Source organism: Papio anubis, chromosome 14 (assembly GCF_008728515.1).
Source record: "Papio anubis isolate 15944 chromosome 14, Panubis1.0, whole genome shotgun sequence".
NCBI lineage: Eukaryota > Metazoa > Chordata > Mammalia > Primates > Cercopithecidae > Papio > Papio anubis.
In genome coordinates this window covers 59,149,357-59,168,922 of record NC_044989.1, presented here as the reverse complement: position 1 = coordinate 59,168,922, position 19,566 = coordinate 59,149,357, and the positions used below count along the sequence as shown (strand labels likewise).

General features: G+C 38.5%; 1 long non-coding RNA gene across 2 annotated transcripts in view; it reads right to left on the bottom strand.

Annotated features, from left to right (window-relative positions):
• Nucleotides 1-4,596: 4,596 nt before the first annotated feature.
• Nucleotides 4,597-19,566, bottom strand: part of LOC108581645 — a 72,381-nt gene continuing 57,411 nt past the window's right edge. The window contains exons 3-4 of one of the 2 annotated variants that reach the window (XR_004178265.1): nucleotides 11,673-13,618; nucleotides 4,597-11,382 (exon numbers count right to left, since the gene is read on the bottom strand). This is a non-coding gene — a long non-coding RNA (uncharacterized LOC108581645). Of the gene's footprint in view, nucleotides 13,619-19,566 lie in introns of both variants that reach the window. The other variant, XR_004178264.1, reaches the window with a different exon arrangement.

The window sequence follows — 19,566 nt, the reverse complement described above, 5'->3', positions numbered from 1 at the left end:
TCATGTCCTCTCAGAAGTAGGTGGAATATTGTCTTAGGTTAATTTTTTTGTTACATAAGAAAAAAATGCCAAAGCCAAATAGGTCAGAATATAAAATTGCTTGGGTATTTATCATTCTGAGAAATAAAGAGTTAATGTTAACTTTATAAAATAAATGACTTCTATATCATTGAATTATTATTTTTGATTCAACACTTAACGTTCATAAGAGGGGCTCCTTTAATTTTGTGGGAAGCTTTGCTGAGTGCAAAATATTTCCAAGATTGTTTACAGCCAAGAAGTGTGGGTTTTTGTATACAGCAGTCTATTGTTATGATTTAACCTAAAGAAAGCCAAATTAAAACTGATTTACTAAATAGGTTAAGGATAGCATACTCATTCACGATTTCAACCCTATTTCATGCTTAGACAGGCAGATCTTAATTATACACAAAAGAATACAAATGTTATTAGCATGATAATAATTATTTAGAAGATGTCCTCTTTAAAAAAAAAAATTAAACCAGTATTGTCATTCGTGCAGCTACATTTTTCAACAGAATGACAGCTTTGCTAGTCATAGATATGTTCAAAGTACATATACAATATTCAAAGCTGTGCAGCAGACATGTTATCTGGATGAGCTCGGATACGCAGTGCCAGCGATGCACTGCACACTAATCATTATGTCCTACCCAGGGTACTACATGCAAATAAAATCCTTTGTGACATTTTGTCAACTATTTTGAGGATTGTATGCTCCTTATCGCACCTCCATCCCTGTGTCCTCATCAACAATCAGGCACCCAGAAATCAGTTTCACGGATAGCATGGACTCCAGCTAGTCACAGGCATAACACCATGCCAAATTAATGAAAAGAAAATTAAAGATTTACATATAAGTTGCTAACAGGCAGGGCATACATAAGACAAACTGAAGTTTACATTTACCGCCTTGCTGAGCCGTATACGACAGAGGCAGCCCTGGGAAATTTCAGCAACTTTACCCTGTATTTGGGCAGCAAGAGATGTAAACATTGCATATAGTATCCAGCATATGACATAATGGATAAATCAATTTAAAGGTGCTACATTTGGAAAACCTACACCATGGGTCAATACCTATTGTCAACGAGCCCATATATGATCAGATGGAGAAAACGTAGAAACGTTTCAGGACTAAAGAGTTGGCTACAGTACAAGCAATGCATTTTTGAACATTGATTTGCCAGAAGTGTATCTGTTGTCTGTTGCTCCAGGCTGGCATTTTTAATTATTTCTGGGACAAATGGATCAGTGATACACAGAAAATCTGTAGGGCTTCTTGTCAAATTAATAAAATAATAATGAAAGTAGTCATCTCAGACTGCAAACTGTCAAAATCCTTGAGAGGTCTATAGTAATCTACATGGTTAAACAAACTAAAATGCTCCTGCATGCTATTTTAAATCCTAAGTGCGGTGACATAAAATAGATTGTGTAGTGTCCATTGTATACAATGACACCTACTGTGACAAAACCCGACTATGTTTAATGACCTTTTTAAATCTTATACCTAGAGTCCATAAAAGCATTGTAATTCAGTTGTAAAACACACTTTAATAATCAAAATGCAGCTGTTAAAATAGCATTGCTCATAATTCTAACTTGAGGCAATTTTTTTGTTTTTAATGCAGAAGAGCAGACCACAGTTTAAAATTCCTATGAGGTCACTATTGGCCATTACAGTGTTTTTTTGCAACTTAATAATAGATGTTTTAAAGTTTAAGTGCAGCCTCAGGCACTCATAAGCATTTATTACAAATCGCTGGTTGCCTCCCTTATGCAGAGAGGAATAACATTTACATACAGTAGCACGGATTAATAAGATAAAAAATTTGAAAAAGCCGTCAGTCAGGGAGCGAAACTGGTGCTAATAAAGCCCACTATATTCTTCGGAAATATCAAGCCGTCTGTTCCAATATTTTGCCATTCCCCATGAGGTATACAAATCCAAATCAGATAAGTCTCAAGCAATGCCAAAGACATGCTGCTCTGCTCTCCAGTGGCACCCGGCTGAATCTTTTATTTATCTTCAGAGCAATTGTACATTCTAGTATACTAAAGACTGAAATAAACTGAACATCACTCATCAGAAAGTTTCATAAAACGGGGCCCTCTCCTTCCTTGTTTGCTAAACCATGATTAGTGAGAAAAATGCACTGCAAAGTATGTATCATGGTAAGGAAATATAATAGTAGGCATGGGACCTCTGTAAGCAAGGGCTAGTTAAATAGAACCACATCTTGCTAGAGTTTAAAATGATGCCCACGTGAAATCAGACTTAAAGGAGAGAAAATTGCTTTAGGAAAAGGAGTCCACGAACCTTTCCTGTCCTCCGTTATGGAGTGGCTCAAACCCAAAGGTGCAAGGGAAAGCAAAAGCAAAATAGCACACATAATTTCACACGATGATTAAACTGAAAAGATCCTTGTTATAACAAATCACTGTGTCACTCTCCCAAACTGCAGCATAACAAAACTGCACATAAAATCATTTCTGCCCCTCGGAATATTGCTAATTAAAAAGTACAGCCGTTAGTGTTCTGATTGGGGATGAGGCTGCCCGTTATTTCTAGCCCAAGTGAACATTGATAAAAGAAATTTATTTATTTATACATAATTATTATTGTTACCCTACTGAACAGTGCTGGGGATTTAGAGAAATGAGACGCCACGGTTCTAATTTTTCTTCAAGAAGTCTGCCATATTAACTCCATTGAATAATTACTGAAAAGTAATACACTCGTGTAATATTACCTTATGCAAAATTGCATTAATCAAAAAGTGAGCCCGCTGCAATCAAGTAATTTGAGGGTGGGGGAAGGCATACATGCATAGCACATTTTCCTCAGGACTTATTTTCCTTACAACACAGTATTACCTAATAGTTTTGTAGCAATGATCCCAGGAAAAAAGGGAAGCAAATCAGAGGTTGAAAAAAATATATAGCCTTACTCTTACATAGAGAGGGCCACATAAATGGCAAAGGAATGACCAGCTACTATCTTGACAACCTCCTCCACTGCTCCGACTCTGTACACAATAAAATAAATCCTGCTTGACCTCTCCAAGGAGCCAGACCATTGTTCCCCACATGAAGAAGTAAACGCAGCCACTTAATTACACCCAAGCAGCTTTATAGAACAGGGGGCTTATGATACAAAATGAACACTTTCTTGTTGGGGTAGGCTTTCTTTGGAAATTAAGGAAAAGGGGGAAAAAAAAAGCCGGTATACGTAGGGAAGATTATTCCAGGTGTGCATGAAACGTGGCAAATTAGTAAGGGTTCTTGTGCATACCTAATGTCTCATAAATACCAGAGTCCTAACAGCACTAAGGCAAGTGCAATCATTTTTATAGCCTTTTGTCTTGTAAGTTTGGCTGAGAGGCGTGGCAAGGTACCTCTCAGATTGGAATCTAGACCTGTGTGATCACAGGGAACGAAACAGGTTCCTTAGAGCTGTGCATTTCATATCTTGATTTTTAAAAGGCTGGGTGGCATGGTAGCAGGCTGGCAGGCTGGAATGCTGGTTATTTTGTTGTTGTTCGAGTTGTTGTTTTTGTTGGCTTCATCTTAGTGGCCTTGTCTGCAAAGTGTGCTTTCTTCCACCAGCCTCTCCCAGGCTAACTATGAATAGTGCCCATTTTGAGATTAGGAGATTAGGTTATTCATCACTTGAGATGCTCCCCACTGTGCTGCTACTATCCGAGCGCAGCCAAATCAAAACATCTCTGGAAGGCATTTCAGAATAATTGAATGCATCATAATTTCCCTATTAATACATATCTCATATTACAGATTATGCATGAAATGTTCACATTATCTGTTACTTTTTGTTAACGTCTTGCTCCTTGCCAGTAAATTTAATACACAGAGTGAATCAGCATGCTATGATGAAGGGATAGGTTACTGATAGTCATTTTTTTCAGGATTCAGTAGAAAATTAAAGTAAATCGATCATTTTATAGCCCCACTGGAATGGCTACAAGGGCATGTTGCTAAGCAAATGGTAATTTAAATGTACTGTGTAATTTTTCTACGCAATTTACTGAAGGCAGATTTTATTTCTCAGTTAATATCAGATGCTCTTTATCTCTTAGTGCATGATGTATCAGTGATAGACAAATTATTAATCCATGTTTTAATCAAATACTGTGGTTTGACAACTGGTCACGTAGGCACTATAGGAGTTAAATCCTGTACCCTGAAAGAATATGACTATCATTAATACCTGAAGAAAAGACAGCTGATTAATTCAATATTCTCTTGTATAAAAAGCATGCTTATACTAAATTCTCATCAAAAAGTAAAGTAAATCCTAATGATATTTAATTAAAATGTCCATATCTCATAACAAAAAGTTATATTCAGTATTTTGAAATCGATTACAGGTTTACATTTTATCACAGCTATCTGGCTATAAAAAACATCCTTTTTTAATACTTTAAGATTTTGGTAATACTTCAAATGTAATATGGGAGCATATAATTAAGTACTGAAAATATAATAAACATTTTAAGATAATTACATATTATCCATGGTGAAAACTTGTCCTCTCTGGCATAATCAAATAGTAAATAATTATTTTTGGCTTTCTTTAAAAAAAAGCACACAGGATATCAGGGTAGTTTTAATTTTATAATAAACAAAGGTTCCATATTTTAAGGCAAATAAGATACATAAAAGAATGTCTGCTTGATGATACCCATCATTTTTATGAAATTAGAAAATTAAAAGAAGGAGGGCCCCATTTACCCTTCAGGTTGCTAACGTAGAGACATGATCCTCCTACTGCTGGTGTACAAAATGTATTATTGTCATTAATGAAAAAGTTAATGGGCCATTTTCTTATATATCAATTTACATTTTACAATTTGAGTATACAAATGATATGTACAGCAGAGAGCTGATTATTTTTGCTCAAGGAAATAGTTTTAATGTGTTTTTATGGACATCAAATGTTGTGAATAATGATGCATCCACAGAATGCAAATAGGATGACAGCTCTTGGGTTGTGATCAACAGTCCTTGGACAAAAGGTCTGCTGGGACAGTAATGTTCTGTGGAGGGCCTGAACAGTAAAAAATGGGAAACAAGGAGGACACTGGAATATTTGAAAGGTAGATCAGCAGATGGGATTTGGAGTATGTCACTCATACACAGGCATCAGATAATATTCCCAGTTTTAAAAGAAAAATGTATTTAATAGAGAATGTGTCTGTGTAACAGAGAACTGCAGACTGGAAGATATTGCTGATTCTGGTTGATAAAATCTATTTCTGAAATTAGATATAGCTCACCATATAAGAGATGAATTTTAATAACACATTTAAACCACAGTCCCAAATCACCTTTGCTTTCCTAACTTCTATGTGTGAAGATCACTTTTCCTCACCACTTAAAGGCAGTCACTGTTGCAGTCAAATAGGAATGTCCCCAGGAATACTACACAGCAGAGTTCTTTTGAAGAAATGTGAATAATAATTTCTTGAAACAACACATAAATTGTCCCTTTACCACGAAGCATAGAACAATGTCAGATCTGCTCTGAGACCACAATTACAATCCCCGAAGAGCAGTCATTCCCTTTGTTTGGTCACTGGAATTTGTTGGCAGGTGCCATCTCCACATTATAGTCCTGCAGTCCATCCCAGCACACCTGTACCTGCAAGGATATCTGAGCATTTTGGTTCTAGCTGAAGCAACACCCACCCACACCACTTTATGCTGCCAGATCATATCACCGTCCCAGAACTGACCCCACCAATTTCTACCTGGGACTGGAGGGTTACAAAACATGCCTGTAGGCACACACGCACACACACACACACACACACACACACACACACACACACACACACAGACACTTAGGCTAAGTAGACAGAAAGCGAAGACATCTGGATAAAAGTGAAAAGTTCAGTCAATCATTAATTTCCCCTTTTCATCTACATATTAGGGAAAGTGGGGCTCAGTATTCTCCCATCAATAGGAATTCTCATTTTAAAAACAACAACAAAAACTGTTAAACAAGAAAAAAATAGAAGTCGAGTTATCTGCATAATAAAAACTCTAGGTGATATAACATTTTAGGTATCTAAATAAGCGTTAATTTGAAAGAAATGCTTGTAACACCATATAATCTTTTTTAAGTTTCACAAAGATTTCTAGACCTGCTTTTTAAAAATCTACTTGAGAGAGAGAGACTACAAATAGAAGCAAGCATGACCTGAAAATAGCACCCATGATAAACTGCATTAGGAAAAATTAAATTAACGGGGGGCACATCCTATACTAGCTGCATGTTTTTAATATGTGGGGATGTCCCAAAGCAGCAACAATGCTGCAAGACTGGAAAGGCATATTATCTTTTCAGTATATAATAAGACAGGGCCGAATGTAAAGAAATACCTATGCATATGTGAATGTAAATAAGAAACCTAATGTAGATGGACAAATTGCTCTTCAGGATGAAGCACGGTGATGGAAGTGTTGCTCTGGGAATCCAGGATTATCGAATCTTTATTATTCTTTTTTTAAAACAATGCAAGAATGAACAAATTGGCAAAGCTTTTGTTCCAAGATTACTTTCTTATATATTTCTTTCACCACTTCCTTCTCCACCACCCAAAAGCTCACCTTTAAGTATCGCCTTTTAGCCAATGATAAGCAAAGTTTCCTTGACTGCTTTCACAACAACTGCCTGGAAAAGTGCACAGTGGAAACAACCACAACCACCATGAAAATGAATCTCACCTTTGAAACTTCCTTCCCCCAAACAAGTACAGTTATAAGTCACAGGAAATGGGGAACCCATATGCCTGTATTGAAATTTAGATAACTGTAATTATTTGAAATTTGAAATACTGAGCACAAAAATAATTAAATTTGGAAAGGCTCCTAGAAAATCATTTAAGCTCCCAACATTACTTCAAAGAGAGCGTCCTTCCCACCCACCTCTATCCAAAACAAAGTTACTTCTTTAACTTCTTTCTCTGGTCTGGAAATCAACATGCCTACATCCTCTTATATTTGAATTTATTTTCTCTGCCAAAACTCAGCATCAGTGCCTTTAGGCGCACATAGGAAATGAAGTGGGTTGAATCTGCTATCTTTAGCTATCCTTCTATGCATGACTAAAAGCTGAACAGAGTTAACTGACCTCATCTGTATATGAACTAATTGTACGACAAACCTGTTTTCTCCTTTATTTAAAAAAAAAAACAAAAAAAACTATGTTTTTCATGTGTGTGTATGTAAGCTTTTTAATCTTGAAATATATACATATGGATTTTAAAAATATACTTCATTGCAACAGGTCATTCAGTTAATGGAAGCTTATTATATATTACTTCTGGGACAGCTGAGTATAGTTTAGAATTTGTCAAGTTTATTTCCTCTACCTCATTATCGAAGAAATAAAAAATATCAATGAATCCTGAGCCTATTCTGTCAAAATTGGATGGATACTCTACATAATTTATATTGCAATAAAATTTATATTTATCTTTCCAGTCTAGATCTAAAAATCTTGATTTGATTTCCTCTGTAAAGAAAGTAGAAATGGTCACTTCTAATGGAACCAAATATGACTTGAAAGAAATCCAACATTCAAAAGTTTTTTTTAACTCAGCCAGAAAATGTCAAGATAATTAGTCCCAATCACATACAGGAGTCATCATTTTACAAAAGTATCAAATGCTCTTTTTTCCCACAAATAATGTTCTAAAATTAACAGAAACAAATTTGTTTGAAGTCATCTATAATCTAAATCCCTACAAAATAACCTGTTTAATCCAAAATGCCCTCCAGTTGCTACATATAAACAAACTCACATTTTACATCTTGTATGTAAACTTTTGTGGTAAAATTTTATATACATAGTATGTGCATTATACTCTTCCACTAAAACTATAGATCAGGCATTCTTCTTGCTCATCATCACTGAATGGTCTTTTGAAAGTCTAGCTTTTTAATAAATGAGGAAGTTTTCAGTCGGAAGCAGTACTGTCATTTTGTTTTTAAAGAGGAAGCTTTCATCCTCTGATACAAAATAAAGAATTCAAGGCCAGAAGGACCATTTTTGCAAGCTTAATATTCCTTGTATTTATGTTAGTACCTGTGATGGATCATGCTTCCCACTTAACAATGATCTGAGGGTCCTAGCTGGGAAGCCAAAACTTATTTTGTTCATACCCTCGAACCGTAAGACAACCAATCAAGATCACTGGAAAGCATAGAGGTTGCTGTTATAAGCCTGTCCATACTCGAGGTAGAGAGCTTCTCTCCAAGAAAGGCTTCTCCAACAAAAGAATTATTTGCAAATTCCAGACTCTTCTCTTTGGAGCTATTCTCCAGAACGCTGAAGCAGTACAACAGCCAGGACCATTTGTGGGTAGGTTTTGTAGCCAAATGAAAAATACATAGAAAACATCTCACAAAAATGGATCAAATCAATAAAGCAAATAAACACTTCTCTTCAGCACTCAGCAGGTACAGACTTATTTTCCCACCATTCTAAAGTAAATCAGCAATCTATCTTGAAAAATAAAAAGAATATTTCACCACAAATTGACTGCATTTAATAAAATACAACTCTCCTGCCCAGACAGAGAAAATTTGAAATCAATAGTCAAATTCCCCATCTTCTCTAAGTGAGAGAAACGAAAACTTCACTGTTGCTCCATGAAATTATCCCATGGTTCTTCATGTTGCGGCAAGAACCCTGCCAATTCTTCGTTTTTCAGGTAAAGAGGAAAGACAATGTACAGGAAATAAATCAACAAATGACTGTCTCCTTTGGCAAACAGTTAAAAAAGAAAATAATAGTTTCCTTCTTAAGAATATATTCAGGACACCAGTACTTGAAATGTATTGTTAGAAAGTATACTATCATTTTTTTTAATTAACAGATTCCTCTCAAATGGATTTTTGTAACAATTTCTCTAAAAGTAACATGATACAGGACTGAATTAGCTAAAGAAAAAAAAATATTTTAAAGAAAGAACTTTAATATGGTGCTTCAACCACCATGGTGGAATACTTTCAAACTGGCACCAAGATGGACACTTGGGCAGACACAAACTGTGGGCGATGTCTGATGATTCCAGCCACCATGGTAATGCTTCTGCCAAGCAAGCTTGGGAAGAATGCTCCTGAAGGGCCACAGTTCTCTGGCCTCTGTTGCTGGAAATTTGCATGTGTAGAAAGGTCCCAGGGCAAAATTTGTGGCACTTCGGTGCCCCCTTGTGACCAATTTGGCACCAGCATGAACTACACCAGGTCTTGTAGAAAGTGAGAGCAGGAATTTCTTAAATCCCACAAGAATGCAGGGTGAGGCGGGGAATTACAATGTTCTATCTCTGTGTATGTGAAAAAGTCTGCTGCTGGTGCAATGAGAGATTTCTACACCGCTGCTTTCTCACAACACTTCGATGCCCTGCACCTGAACCCCATGGCTGGATTTCATGTGAAGATAAACCAGAATGAACAGTCTTGCATCCCTGGCTCTCAGACCCCCATCAACAAGGGGAATAATTTTAGATTGAAAAATGTTATGTTCTTATTATCAAGATTTCAGAAAATTGGAGATAGCATGTAAAGTCTTTTTGATAGAGTCTTTTGCTTGGCCTCAAATCTCTCTCAAATTTTGAGCCCTGCCAGATTATTTTATACATTTTTATGACATGATTTCATTTCCCCCATCATTTTTTTTTTCTACATGCAAAATGACTTTTTTGGAAAATTGTGTCACCAATGGATGCAAGAATGTAACTACATTTATCAGCTCTATTCCCTTTCACCTACACAACACCTCAAAGCATTAAAAACCAATTCTACATGTAATAAAGCTTGGAAATATTTCAGATTCAATGTTGGGTTAAGTACGAAGGACAGTTTCCCCCACAAATACAAATTTGCTTCTGATGTTTATCTCTGCAGATGGTTTGACTGCAGATCCAGAATTGGATTGCCGTTCTGTCTGCAAAAATTACCTGGGAACCATCTACTCCTTCTCAACACATTTATTCACACAGCTCCAAAGACATTCCAGTGTGGGGGTTACATGCTTTCTTTGAAGGAAACGACTGCTGGAGGTTTCAAACTTCACATTGTATCCAAGGGCTGAAGGATGAGGGAGCCAGTGATAAACCAGAGAAACGAAAGGCAGAGAAAGTAAAGCAGTGTGAGGAAAAGCACGTGAATGAAAAAGAGAATGAGAAGAAGGTGCTTGATCTTGCATTTCTAACAAGTTCTCAGATAATGTTGATACTGCTGGCTTAGTCAGTCCCCATATCTTGGTGAAAATGTCCTTTGTATTTCAAGTGGGAATAGAGTACGATTGTGACTCCTTTCTTGCTCTTGTTTAGGAAATCATTCGAAATATCTTTGGAAATTACAACACTGCACTTATGGTTTTCTTTATGCTTTTGGTAGCACAGCGGGTCTCTTGGATGATGGATGTTCTGCTGTTCATCCTCAAAGACAGGTAAAGTCCTGGTTCTACTATCACCACTGCTGCTCCATGAAACCCTCTTGTGAAGTCTCTGTGCATTTTCAGTAGGATGAAGGGGGAAACCCTTGGGTGGCTCTTCAGGATCATAAACTACTGTTGAATACTACTTTCATTGAATATTTTCATTCAAAAAAAGGGCTATGAATTAAGGAAAAAGGAATGATTTTTGCTTCTGCTAGCTGAATCTCAGCCTCCACCATACTTTGCAACAAACAAATTGTTTAATTTCCGTGTTAACCCTCTGTCAATATTGCCTTTATTTGGCAAGGCTTTGGTGAGAATGACTTGTACTTCCAAGCCCCATGCTCCCTGATGCTAATGGTATTTACTTTTAAAAAATCCACTTTATGAAGGGTCATGAGTCTCTAGGGGAATGATAACTGCCACAGATAGGGATTGAATCTGTTACCTTGACCTCTCTCACAGTACTTTTTAACCTAGGGCTTTGTCTTGACAAAGTGCTGTGCCTGGAATACTCACAAAGTAAGGTCACAAGTAATGTGTTGCTGCTACTAGTAAAGTACAAAAGTTTGTGAGAGATTTATATTCATATCCATACACTACATCCAGACATGAAAAGAGCTTCAATGTCATCTATGGAGTAAAAACACTGCAAATTGTATTCCTAGTTTTTGCTTTGGGAGATGTGTGAGAGAGATCTAGAGTTCCAGTTTGTTCCCTTGCTCACCCAGGGCCTAGGACTCAATGCTTGACCCCTTGCTCTAGCAGATGCTCTCAGGGACAGCCACCACGTAGAATATTTGCCAGAAGAGTTAAACCACCTCTTCCTATCAAATGTATCTTCAGCACAGAGTTGACTTGGGAACGAGACAGTAAGTCCCAATGACCTAGAGCCCAGAAGGAAAAGATAAGAAATATTCTCAGTATCGAGGCTTCTCTGTTCTAAGTTGGAGAACCTGACAAAGGTAGCATCCACAGTCTGCTTAGAAATGTCTTCCACCAGATAGTCTTATAACCTGGTCCTTTATTTCACTTAGGTGTGCTCAAAAGCTATCTCTTTAAAAAGGCCTTTTCTGATCACCCTGTCCAAAAGAGCAATCCTAACTCAGACATTCTTGATCCTATACACTGCTATATTGTTCTCTGTGGCACTTATTTCTATTGACATTATACTTACTTATTGGCTATCTTTCCCAGTAGAAGGTAAACTCCATGATGGTTTTGTCCACAGTCGTATCTCCAATGCACAGAAGAGTGCCTGCACAGTAAGTGCTCAGTAAATATTTATGAAAGGGCCAACTGAATGAACTTTGGGTATATCCAAGTAAGTACAGATGCTTCTTGACTTACAGTGGGGTTACGTCCCAATAAACCCATCATAAGTTGAAAATGAATTTAGCACACCGGATACAGTTTGGATGTCTGTCCTCTTCCAATTTCATATTGAAATGTGACTTCCAGTGTTGGAGGTGGGGCCTGGTAGGAGGTATTGGGGTCATCAGAGTGAATCTCTCATAACTGGCTTAGTGCCATCCCTTGGTGATGACTGAATTCTCACTAAGTTAGTTTACACAAGATCTAGTTGTTTGAAAGAGTGTAACACCTCTTCCCTTTCTCTTTTGCTCCTGCTCTTGCCACGTGATGGTCTGGCTTCTCCTTCACCTTCTGCCATGACTGTAAGCTTCCTGAGGCCATCATCAGAAGCAGATGCCAGCACCACACTTCTTGTACAACCTGCAGAACCGTGAGCCAATTAAACCTTTTGTCTTCATAAATTACCCAGCTTCAGGTTTTTATGACAATGCAAGAGTGAACTAATACAGTATGTAACTTACCAAACATCAATAGCCATGCTCAGAACATTTACATTAGCCCCCAGTTGGGCAAAATCATCTAAAACAAAGCCTATTTTTATAATAAAGCATTGACTATCTCATGTAATTTATTGAATACTGTACCAAAAGTAAAAAACAGAATCATCATATGAGTATTCACCATTAATGAATACAGCTGAAGGCACAGTGGGTCTGAAGAATGTTGAAGCACTGGACTAAAATTAATTGCTGGATGATGAGGATGCTACAGATAGTCATCTATTTCTCTTAGTTTGGGAAAAGATCAAAATTCGAAGTACAGTTTCTACTGAATGTGTATCACTTTTACACCATTGTAAAATTAAAAAAAAAAAAACACACAGTAGGTTGAACCATTGTAAGTTAGGGACCATACGTATTTCCCATATGTAAACATGCCTTAAAAAAAAAAGGCTGAAGAACCTCTGCTCCAATCAACTATCTTCTGCTTCTCCAATTTGGGAATGACATGCCTGACAGTACTCACATCATAAAATAGTCAAAGTCCCCAGGTTAACACAGCACATGGCTCTCAAACTTTATTATACAACACAGTCACCTAGAGAGCTTGTTAAGAACCAGTGGAGCTTGATAGCTAAGCTCCACCCTTGGAGTTTCTGATTCCATAAGTGGATGTCTGAGAATCTGCATTTCCAGCAAGTTCCCAGATGATGTTGATACTGCTGGTTTAAGGACCACACTAAACATCACTTTTTTTCTCTAAAATGCTGCAGTCATGGCAGCAGGTGATGGTTGTTAAATACTTTAAGAAATTAAAACACAGACATATTATGGAGTACAATGTAAATTTCTCTGCATTTTTAAAAAGAAATGGTTTTCTTGCTGAGGGTTGATTTGGCGTGAACGAAGTAAGAGTTTAACTCTTCCATGTGACTAAGGGCACTTGAGTGCAACTGGTTGAAGAGAACTGATCCAAGCCATGTTAGACTCAAGACAGAAGTTTCATGAATGCCCCAAGTTCTTCAATGCAGTGAGTCTCTCAAGAGGTGATGCAGAAGGAAATATTGAGGCATGGTCTGTGGGTAGGTAGGGTGGGGGGCCCCTCCATTAGACTAACGACAATTTCAGAGTGACCACAGGAAGCACAGTTTAGCCTGGCAGTTAGTGGCGGGCAGCCAGGGGGTCAGGGTTGCCAGAACTCACCACACAGAGCAAGGCTGTAATGTCATGCTATCAGTTATCTGGGTCAGCCATCTGTGAGGCCTGTTGCTTTTCAATGGTGCTCTCGAGCCTTCAGTTTCATCTTTCTCTTTCACCCAGAAAAGAAAAGAATTGAAGGTAATTTAATGCCTTATAAAAAGGCACATCCTGTAATGTTCGCATCTTCCTTGCCCACATCACATTGCATGACTATTCTGTGAGATCCTTACCAAAAGTGACATGGGGTGAACCACCACTAGAATCCAAGGCAGAGAGTTGTCTTCTGGTTGCAGACTGTCAAGGAAATGAAATCCAACCTTTAACCATCATCATTCTCGCTGAACCCATTGACCAAGTGTACTGTGTGTGATGGGCATACAGACTGGATAGAAAGCAGCAGTTTAGCAAAAGAAAAAAACAATTTCAGTGCTTTTGGTGTATGTCGCTTCCTTATCAAATGAATAAAGCTAATTCACTATTTACATATGAAATAAAATCTTGGTTCTATGTATTCATATAAATATTTCAAAGGCCAGAGATCTTTTTCTTTACCATTTAGGTCTTCTTAAGAGTCAATCCAGCAAATAATTCTCTAGGGCAGTTTGATACTTCAAATCATGAGACCTTTCCCTGGTGAGTCTCCCTGGGCTAGTTTTTCACAGCTGTGGTAACCTACACTCCACTTCCATTTCCCTAACAGATTCTCTGATCTCTTTCCCAAAATAAAAGCCAGACATGTCTCTCATGAAGAAAGACAACCACCTGTCCCTATCTTACACACTAAAAGTGCTCCTCAGTAAGATTTATTTGTGGTTTGTTTAGACTTGAACTTGTTGCCACACGCATGCAATTTTCTAACCAAAATCCCTGTAGTAGAAGCCCTTCCTCCCATTCTGAAACTTTATTTATTTCTGTTATTCCAGATGTATGTGCCAATCAGTTTAGCTCCTGCCAATTCTTGTTTATTAATAATGCTAACGAAAGAATTAAAATTCTACCAGATTTCAATCTCTTTTTTCATGCCTTAATAATGAGTCCTAAAAAGGATGAATTCTGATATTGTCTCAACAACTCAAAGGACTAGGTACAATCAGAAATTTGACTGGCTTTTTCCTACCTTGTACAAACTCAGGAGGGATAGTCATACTGCTAACTGCCACTGTATATGTGCAGATAATTTGCATTTTCATTGTTCTTTATTTTATGTTATTAGTTATTCATGAGATGAGTATCACATTCAACAACTAATCTATAAAGCCTTTGCTTTAAATAACAATGGGCTGTTTTTGTTGTAGGGGGTAGAATGGAGAATGGACGTCCCATTTAGAGATCTTACACAAAGAATTGAAAAATGAATGACACGTAAGCTCTTCCTTGCCATATGTAAAATCAGAATCTCAAAGAGAGTGACATTAGAGGTGGAAAATACAGACTGTACTACATAGGTGTATACATATAAGAGCCATATTAGCCAGCTGTACCTACTGAGAAAGGTCTCTCACCAGCTCGCCAAAGAGAAGAGAAGGTCAAGTTTAACCATACTATGTAATGAACCTATAAATGACTAATTATTTCTCTCACCAAACAGCACAATCTGCATGTGAGGCAAAAAACAACACAGAAAGCATCTGAACTCGTTTTTATTTTCAGCTGGATATAGTCCAAGTTTCATACACATTGGTTTCACTTTTCCCAATAAAGGCTTATGTCTATATTAACACAAATTGAAAAGAAAAAAAAATGCAAAGATTCCACTCTTTTTCTTAGTTTCAGGGAAGAGTACATTAAAAAAAAAATTCAAATGTGCGTGTGAGGACCCAGCTGTGTTGTGAGGAGGAGGAGGCAGGTGGGTATTCCGTAAATGTGTGCATATATTGTAGCTGCACACTTAGCGATCTCAACATAAATGTCAGATAAAGATCACGCCTAGATAAGTTAGTCTTAAAGGCAGAGCAATGATTTCATTTACCAAGAGGGGAGCAGGCATAGGGCCTCTGCTATACTCAAAGGATTTTCCTGGAATCCCACTGTGGTTATCTAGGGAGGGGCTGCTTCACCTTCGAGGCAGTGAATTGCTAGGTCTTGACTTGCTTAGGAAGGAGGTAACTATCTCTCCCAGGGAATATAAAAAATCCATAAAAAGAGTTCCATATTTTTTTCAATAATACAACTTTGGAACTCAGAATTCTCATAGAAAACACTGATGGCAGTAGTAATACAACCTAATATAATGAATAAAATAGAGAAAAATAGCGATCTAAGATTTAAGATAGTTGAAGAAAAGAAATACATCCTTTTCATCCTTGTGTCTCCTCCAGTACCTGAAATTTGGTGTCTAAGAATAACAATAACAACAATGATAGCTAACATTTGTGGAATTTCATTTGTCCCAGGCATAGTTCTAAGCATTTCAAACGTTTCAATTCCTGTTATCCTCAATAAAAGCCTGCCAGTGAAATACTATAATTTTTCCCATTTTACAGATGACGAAATAGAAATACAGAGAGTTTATGAAACTTTACCAAGGCCAAACAGCTAATAAATGGCAGAAGGGGATTCACATTCAGGGTATCTGGCTCCAAAGCTTACCCTTGTAACTTCTCTGCTAAATTGCATATTTTTATACAGCATCACAATTGCCGAACAGAATTGCTGAATTTTATTGAGGAGCTGAATTCTATTGTGCCATATTAAAAGGGTAAACTCATTGCAAAACTGAAAACTTAAATCAAAACTCTAGAAACACCAAAAAATTATACAGAGGCACTCTGGAGTTTAGGTGATTATACACATACAATCACTATCTATATATAAAATTCTATGGTGGCTATAACAACACTTAGTTTTAAATGACTGATATTGCCTGAGAAAATTTAATTCTTCAAAACTTTAGAATTTCTTTGGCCAATAAATCATTTGGCAACATTTCTAGACATTTCTGAATACACAACCAGTCAAATAAAAGACTTGTGAAAATGTGGTGATGATTTTTTTGGTTGCCCATTTGCCCTTTCTTTCAATATCCACCTCTGCTGTCCTCCCCATACTCAGCTGTCCCATTCTGGATGCATTTTATGGACAGCACCCTTTTTCTTTAATTTCTCCCCTCAAGGAAACTTATATATCGTAGCTCCTATTTCCTATATACTCTCAACTTTCTTTTTTTGAGATAAGGTCTCACTCTGTCACCCAGGCTAGAGTGTTGCAGTGCGATCTTGGCTCACCGCAACCTCTGCTTCCAGAGTTCAAGTGATTCTCCTGCCTCAGCTTCCCAAGTAGCTGGGACCACAGGTGTGCACCACCACACCATGCTAAGTATAAACGGGGTTTTGCCATATTGCCCAGGCTGGTCTAGAACTCCTGACCTCAGGTGATCCACCCGCCTCAACCTCCCAAAGTGCTGGGATTATAGGTGTGAGGCACTACACCCAATCTCTGAACTTTCATAGATGATGTTTTAGCTCTAGACCCTGTTCAAATGAGATTTTATTAGGCACCCTAAACCTCAAATGTACAAATAGAAGTATAGAGGACCTACAGCTTCTTTTCTGGGTGCTTTCCCCAACTTTACCCCAAAGTGTCTGAGGCACTGAACAAATCATAAGCCATGGCTTAGATTCAAACCAATGCCCAATATCTTCGTGGAGATTTGACCATGGGATGTGCATGACTACTTGAAGCATCTGTTAAGGAAGAGCCTACACACACAGCACACCTTGCTGGACTCCAAACCATAAGGCTCCATCCTATCTCAGCCCTATTCTCCTGGGTTCCCAGTTATGTCCTTTGTTTTTATGTACTGTTTACCATCCCAAGTCACCAAAACAGGAGAGTAAGCCACTCTTTTCAAAAGGTGGGTATCTTGCTTCTCTTTTCCTTAATTTCTCTGAGCTTCCTTTCTAATATACCTGCTGTTCCTTAAGTTGTTGGAGCTCATACTTGTGCAAACTATCCAAAATTTGGCTGTCATCCTTCCTCTTCAAAGGCTGTGCTCCTGCTAAACAATAACAACAAAGCTTTGAATCCCATGTAAGTTCCACTTCATAAACAGCCATAGACAGTCCAAGCCTGGCCTCACAACAAGCCTACTCCTGATGCCCTGTTGAGCTCAAAGGCCCACCAGAGGGCTTGTATGCGAGGAGGAAAACAGAGAGCTGCCCAGAAGCAATATAAGAAGAAAATTAACTAGAAGGGTAGATTAGTCCATTTTCCTACTACTATGAAAAAATACCTGAGACTGGGTAATTTATAAAGAAAAAGAGCTTTAACGGACCACATGGCTGGGGAGGCCTCACAATCATGGTGGAAAGCAAAAGAGAAGCAAAGACATGTCTTACATGGCAGCAGGCAAGAGAGCAAGTGCAGGGGAACTGCCTTTTATAAAACCATCAGGTCTCAGGAGACTTATTCACTATCATAAGACCAGCACAAGAAAGACCCGCACCCATGATTCAATTACCTCCCTCCAGGACCATCCCATGATACGAGATTGTGGGAGCTACAATTCAAGATAAGATTTGTGTGAGAACACAGGCAAACCATATCATTCTGCCCCTGGCCCCTCCCAAATCTCATGTCCTCACATTTCAAAACCAGTCATGCCTTTCTAACACTCTCCCAAAGTCTTAACTGATTTTAGCATTAACTCAAAAGTCCACAGTCCAAAATCTCATCCGATACAAGGCAAGTTCCTTCCACCTATGAGCATGTAAAATCAAAAGAAAGTTAGTTATTTCCTAGATACAGTGGGGCACAGGCATTGGATAAATATACCCATTCCAAATGGGAGAAATTGGCCAAAATGAAGGAGCTACAGGCCCCATGCTAGTCTGAAATCTAGCAGGGTAGTCAAATCTTAAAGCTCCAAAATGATCTCCTTAGACTCCATATCTCACATCCAAGTCACACTGATGCAAGAGGTAGGTTCCCATAGTCTTGGGCACCTCCGCCCCTGTGACTTTGCAGGGTACTGCTCCCCTTCTGGTTGCTCTCACGGGCTGGCATTGAGTGTCTGAGGCTTTTCCAGGTGCAAGCTGTCAGTGGGTCTACCACTCTGCGGTCTGGAGGATGGTAACCCTCTTCTCACAGCTTCACTAGGCAGTGCCCAGTGGGGACTCTGTGTGGGGGCTCCCACCCCACATTTCCCTTCTGCACTGCCCTAGTATAAGTTCTCCATGAGGACTCCACCCTGCCAGCACATCTCTGCCTGGATATCCAGGCATTTCCACTCATCCTCTGAAATCTAGGCAGAAGTTTCCAAACCTCAGTTCTGTGCACCTGCAGGTCCAACACCACATATAAGCCACCAAAGCTTGGGCCTTGCACCCTCTGAAGCAACAGCCTGAGGTGTACATGGTCCCTTTCAGCCAGGGCTAGAATGCAGGGCACCAAGTCCTGAGACCACACACAGCAGGGGGGCCTAGGGTCTCACCCACGAAACCATTTTTTCCTCCTAGGCCTCCTGGCTTTTGATAGGAGGGGCTGCTTGAAGACCTCTGACATGCCCTGGAGACATTTTCCATTGTCTTGGGAATTAACATTTGGTTCCTTGTTATTTATGCAAATTTCTGCAGCCAGCTTGAATTTCTCCTCAGAAAATGGGTTTTTCTTTTCTATCACATCCTCAGGCTGCAGATTTCTGAACTTTTATGCTCTGTTTCCCTGTTATGCATAAGTTCCAATTCCAAACCATATTTTTGTGAAAAAATAAAATGAAATGCCTTTAAGAACACCCAAGTCACCTGTTGAATGCTTTGCTGCTTAGAAATTTCTTCTGCCAGATACCTTAAATCACGTCTCTCAATTTCAAAGTTCCACAGATATCTAGGGTAGGGGCAAAATGCCACCAGTCTCTTTGCTAAAGCATAGCAAGAATCACCTTTGCTCCAGTTCCCAATAAGTTCCTTATCTCCATCTGAGACCACCTCAGCCTGGACTTTTTGGTCAAAACCATTCAACAAGTCACTAGGAAGCTCCAAACCTTCTCACATCTTCCTATCTTTTTCTGAGCCCTCGAAACTGTTCCAACCTCTGCCTTCTACTCAGTTCCAAAGTTGC